Source organism: Pinus tabuliformis, chromosome 4_2, assembly GCF_031772625.1.
Source record: "Pinus tabuliformis cultivar Carrire ecotype Pingquan chromosome 4_2, CPIR1, whole genome shotgun sequence".
NCBI classification, from domain to species: Eukaryota; Viridiplantae; Streptophyta; class Pinopsida; order Pinales; family Pinaceae; genus Pinus; species Pinus tabuliformis.
The window spans coordinates 467,014,627-467,020,626 of NC_142304.1; the positions used below are offsets into that span (position 1 = coordinate 467,014,627).

At 37.5% G+C, this 6,000-nt stretch overlaps 1 long non-coding RNA gene across 10 annotated transcripts in view; it reads right to left on the bottom strand.

Annotated features, from left to right (window-relative positions):
* The window catches only part of LOC149169986 (uncharacterized), an 89,851-nt gene extending 85,660 nt beyond the window's left edge, over positions 1–4,191 (bottom strand). For 2 of the 10 annotated variants that reach the window (XR_016259829.1, XR_016259836.1), the window contains exons 1-2: positions 3,870–4,191; positions 3,630–3,728 (exon numbers count right to left, since the gene is read on the bottom strand). This is a non-coding gene — a long non-coding RNA (uncharacterized LOC149169986). Of the gene's footprint in view, positions 1–3,629; positions 3,729–3,824 lie in introns of all 10 variants that reach the window. The other 8 variants (XR_016259828.1, XR_016259833.1, XR_016259835.1 and 5 more) reach the window with 7 other exon arrangements.
* Between the last annotated feature and the right edge of the window lie 1,809 nt (positions 4,192–6,000).

Consider the following 6,000-nt stretch of genomic DNA (forward strand, 5'->3'; position numbering starts at 1 on the left):
TTCGCCAATCAACCTCTGCACAATCAAAAACAGTTAAAGCACATGCATAATAATTCTGCAAGATTACTCAAAAGTACAAAAAGATGTTTTTTCCATATTTTCTTCAGAAGTAGCTTAGTCACATGCATTTTACCTTTCCAAAAGTCAATGGCATCCATTTCCGCAGCTTTCATCTCTTTTCTTGCACTAGTAAGGTTAGTCGGTAAAACTAGGGTTTGCATTTCCTTTCAGCTTTCAGCTTCTTTCTGCAAGTAGACTAGCCTCTTTTGAGTTAGCTTTCGTCCATCACAGTTAAAAGCTTATTCTAAGAGCTCATAGAATTTGGCTTAAGCTCCTAGCGAACTTGTGCCAGTTGATCAAGTGACAGCCTGCGACAAGAGCTAGTACTTGTGCATATAGCACCATCGCTTCCAAGTTTGTTACGAACAACCGAGTTGATAAAAGTAAAGAAGGGAGTCCCAGGAGTTGCAGCATCATTGCTGCAATACTGGGGCCCACCAATTACCTCCAAGATTATTGCCCTCCACATAAAGCCAATCCTCTCCAGGATGATCTCAAAGGAACAATTTGCCTTCCTTAGACACCGCCATATCCAAGAGGCCATAGGCACCGCTCATGAATGCTTCACTCCATCAAAACCCATTCTAAAAGAGCTGCCATACTCAAGATTGACTTATCTAAGGCTTTTAACAGAGTAAATTGGACTTATCTTCAGCTCATGTTCACACACATTGGGTTTCCTCACCAATTCATCAAATGGGTGGGAAGTTGTTTCACAACTGTTTCTTTTAGCGTCCTAATCAATGGGGCAGGATCTAACTTCTTCCAACGCTATTCCTTCTAACTATGGAAGGTCTCAGTAGGCTCATAAAATCAGCAAGAATAAATGGCACTCTAGGAGGCGTGGAAATCAATGTCAGGACCATTATTTCTCACCTTCTTTTTGTTGATGATGTTCTAATTTTTCTAAAAGGCTCCTTTAGAGATACCTCTAATTTCGAGTCAATTTTATCTCTTTTCTGTAAAGCAACAGGAATGGAGCCGAACTTCGACAAATCAGCAATCATTTTCAGCTCCTGTCTCCCAAATGAACAAAGATATGCCTCCCAGCACTTCGGGTTCGTAAGGCAGGAGCTGGAAGCTGGACTGAAGTACCTGGGTTTCAAGCTTAAGCCAAACGGGTACCACATTGCAGATTGGGCGTGGATGCATCCAAAAATTGAAACCCGAATAAATATTTGGCAATAGAAGTAGCTCTCTAAGGTTGGTAGACTCACCCTCATAAAATTAGTCCTTGAGGCATTTCCAGTCTACTGGATGTCTCTGGCTTGGATCCCTAAAGGCATTCATCGCAGAATCAAGCAGATCTGCTACAGATTCCTATGGCGTGGCCAAACAGTAGGTAAAACTTTCGCTTGGGTCAATTGGGAAAGGATAGCAAAACCCAAGAAATGGGGACGTTGGGACCCCAGGACTTTGCAAAGGCCCTAGGAGCAAAATTGGGTTGGTAAATCATTACCTCAAGCAGCCTCTGGAAGGATGTAGTTTACAAGTACATTTATCCACTATCAATTTCAGATTGGAATCATAGCCCCAGCCACAGTCCCATGGGGGTCTCAATCATCTAGAAGGCCATCACGCACTCAATTGATATCATAAAGCAGGGCCTAGCATGGAAGGTGGGGGATGGATCCCAAATCAGAATTGGCTCTGATGCCTGGGCAAGAAGCGAAAATGCCCATATTTTGCCACGAGAGATGAGACAGGAACTCACAGCAGCAGGGTTCTCACAACTTGCACACATCTCGGCGGAGGAGCAGCATGAGAGGCCAAATATGCAATGGAGGGATTTTGAGCATCTGGGCATAAGTGGCAGATGGAGCAGGGAGTGGATGAGGTTCGTTGGGGCGCTGGAGGAGGCAAACATCAAGATCTCAGCAAAAGAGGATAAGTTGATATGGGCCAAGGTCCCCACCGGCATATACTCTCCAAAGGTTGGATTCGCATCAATCATGGAAACTCGAGCAATGGGAGTTATCTGCTGGTGGTGGCGATTCATTTGGAAGCTAAAAGACCCCCATAAAGCTCGGCTACTCATTTGGACTATCCTTTCAAATAAAATTCCCACAGACCAAAACCTGAAAAATCAAAATTTCCATGGCCCTTTCATATGTAGCCTATGCAAAGCTGCCATTGAGGACACTGATCACCTCTTTCTCCATTGCTCAGTATCGGCTAATATCTGGAATATCATTACCACAGCGCTCTCAGTTCACCTTCGTTGGACAAGCCACAATGTAAATGAGGCTTGGCAGACATGGTAGTCAAGCACGGCCAACCAGAAATTAAAAAACTTACCTCTCATTATACGCTGGGGCATATGGATTATCCGGAACCATAGAATTTTCCAGGATAAAGATATATTGGGAGCGGCAGCCTGCAATCATATGTTGGCCATTTATAACTCAATCCCTGAGTATCCAATCCAGCATCCCCCTCGAGAAATAATCCCAGAAGTAATAGACAGAAGTCAGCCATGGGTGTACTTCGATGGCTCGGCCCAACTGGAGGGTTGCGAGGGAGGGGCAGTCCTATATCTAATGATTCAATGAGCTTCAAAATAAAAGTGAAATTAGGGAGAGGCACGAACAACTATGCGGAACTAAACAGTCTTAGACATCTCCTCCTCTTTGCCAGGGTAAAACACTGTCATAACCTTCAAATATTTGGAGACTCTCAGCTCATCATTAACTGGATAAATGGGATCTATAATTGTCACTTGCACACACTCAGAGACTTGGTGGAGGAAGCTATTGAATTAAAATCTCAGTTTGAGTCTTTTGTCTGCTCTCATATCTACAAAGAAAGGAATGAAGTCGTTGATCTTCTTTCCAAAGAGGCCGCGCAGCTGACCAGAGGACAGTGGTTGATTCAAGAGTACAGAGATGGAGACTTTTTCCAGATCTACCATAGGCCTTTCATCGAAGAGACGGTTCATTTTCAGGACTGATCAATATGATCATCCTAGTTTTTTGTTTTTTGTTTATTTCTGCTATACAGTTTTTAACATTGCAAATACAGACCTGGTTTATTCTTTATCCTTCAACTTTAATGAAGGAAGATATGGAAATATAATGCTCATAACGTCTGGACTGACACTCTGCTGATAGTAGTGAAAGCATTTCTCAAATGCTGGCTTACAACATGTAATTTTCTTAAATTTCTTAATGAAAATTACGCTTTTTCCTTGGAAAAAAAAACTACAAAATACCAGCATGAACGGCTTTATGCACAACACTGCTAATACAAAAGTAAAATTATAATTAAAAGCTATACCATGACTGGCCAACGTAATCATCTAGCTAGCTCTGGATATTAACCACTAGATGATTTCGGATTTTCTAAATATTAACCACAGTACCTTACGCGGTTAACTAGCCGTTTTCTTTTCTATATTAATGAAAGAATATACACCTAGTTCATACTGTCAACCACGAGATGACATCAGATTTCTAAATATTAACCTCATTATCTTATGGGGGTTTACCTAGTTGTTTTCTTTTTCCGTATCGAAAAATAGGTAATGACAGAATGCATACATAGAAAGAAAATGACAAATGTATACCAACCTGATTCCAGACGAAGAATGAGGCTGATCCCTTAGACTTGCACAAACCACCCTCGTTTCACCTTCTTCCACGATGGTGAACCCTCTTCTTTGCATTCCCCTGTTGCAGAGCAAAATTCCTTATAAAATTACTGGCCATGCCAAAAACCAATAAAAATGAAACTGACAAAAAAAATAAAAAACAGAAAAGCTTTACCTGGAATATCTCTATCAATTCAAATGCCAATGATTAAAACCTTACGAATTCCCTTCAAATGACAATGTTTAAAACCCTTGCGATGTCCTGTGAGATCTCCAACTTTTCCTGATTAAGAGCTTGGGCTTCTCCTTCTGGAGCGGGCTTCTCCTCTCGGGCTCTTGGACCCTTCATAGCCTCTTTCGCTTTGGTTTTCATGATTCTCTAGCTGTCCCCCTGCTCTGAACGCTGAACGCTGTCTTTATCTAATGGTCCAACCCAGAAGTGGGTCGATGTTCACCAAATACCTCATTCTTTAGAGTTGGAAATGGGGCAATGTTCCCTAAATACTTCGTTCTTTAGAGTTGGAATATGGCTAGCGACTTAGAATGGCTGTTACAAAAGTCTTTCACATTAATTCCATAAATGTGTGTGCTTGAAGATTAAAAAAAAAAAGAAATCTTCGTCATGACAATGTCCCGTTAAAATTTTGAAAACGTCCTCATGGGCAATGTGTCGTTAAAATTTATAAAGTTTTAGGTCTACTTTATTTTAAGTGAAAGTTGTTAAAATTTAATATTAATAAAATTAGCAATGGCTCTTAAAAGTGCCTAGAGATGTTTATAAGATTGTTAAATTATGATAATTTTAATTATATATGTACATTTGATTTAATATTTTTAAATTTCAGTATTTTGATATTATCTGAGCTTGAAGGGGAACATAACATCAATTAATAATAAAAAAACTACACTCCTCAAATTATGAGAATATCAACTCATTAATTGATTAACTTTAGAGTGAAATTATACCAGCGAAAATGAAAATAGCACAATCAAATTGAAAATATTGTGTAACTTCCTCAAATAAATAAAATGTTTAAGTGAAATTGTTAGTTTAATTTTAAAATATATTTTTAGTTGTTTATTCATTAAGTTTAATTATAAATTGAATGAGTTTAATTTATATAATTTAAAATTTAAATAATTGTCAAATTTAATTATTTGTGAAATAGTCCATAATAATAATAAAATCACTATTACATTGTGAATTCATTTAAAGAACAAATTAATTAATATATATTCATCTTAATTTAACATTCATTAAGTTTCTAAATATATATATAAAAGAAAAATCTGAAATAATTAACAAAAATATATCTTCACTTAGATTTTGTTAAATATTTATTGGCTTCCATTAAAATATGTCGTATATTTATTAAATGTAAAATCTATTAAATACAATGTACAAAAAGATGAGATCACGAGTAAAAATCGAGCTCAACCTTATTTTTATTTGCCCCAAAACCTAGGGCAACCCCAAGGTTAGTATAAACATGCAACAACTTATTTTCTAATTTTCAATTTTTAAAGTCTTTTATTCTTTTTATTCTTCAAATTAAGCTAGTTTTACTTGGGAATATGAGATTTCTCTCCACTAGATTGTTCGCTTAACAATTGATAAGTCGTAAATCAGGACAAAATACTAAATTTCTAGTCGGTGTGCTTGATCCAAAGAAAAATACATGCAATCACAATTTCCAATGAGTTAAGAACTTTTAATAGCAAAGAATTTAATGCCAACAGCTTATTAAAAATTTGGATTCGTTTTCTTGTTGTTAACTAAAATGAAAGTGAATCAGAAATCACCACCGAGTCCCCCAAGCACAACCATCATTTTAACCTAAGGCAGTTATTTGCAGCAATTTGCTCAATATTTCATGTGCGTGTTTTTCTTCAATATAGCTCATATTTGCACTGTGATAATAAAGGGGAAATTATGACACTTCCAAATTTGCTCTTCTTCATGTAATATTAACAGCAAAAAAACAAAGCACTTGAGTGCATTGAAGAAGACAAGACACCAAGTAAACCCCATAAATATGGATATGAATGAACAAAAGGATATCAACGTACAAACATGTCTATAAGTATAAAGTTATCTGCAAGGTTACTTGATGTAATCTAAATTTTTCCTATGGAATATTGTTAAAATGCAGACATTGTTGAACCAAGGAACACATCCCCACAATTGTGATACCTACGGGAGTTTAAGGTTTCCAAAGGATGTGAATTACAGGGATACTAGTAGGTTTTCAAAGGATGTGACTTATATGGATACTGGAATCTATGCAGGAAAAAAAATCTCCCCAAGACATGTTACCTTATGTTCACGCAGCCAACAGAGTTAACTACAC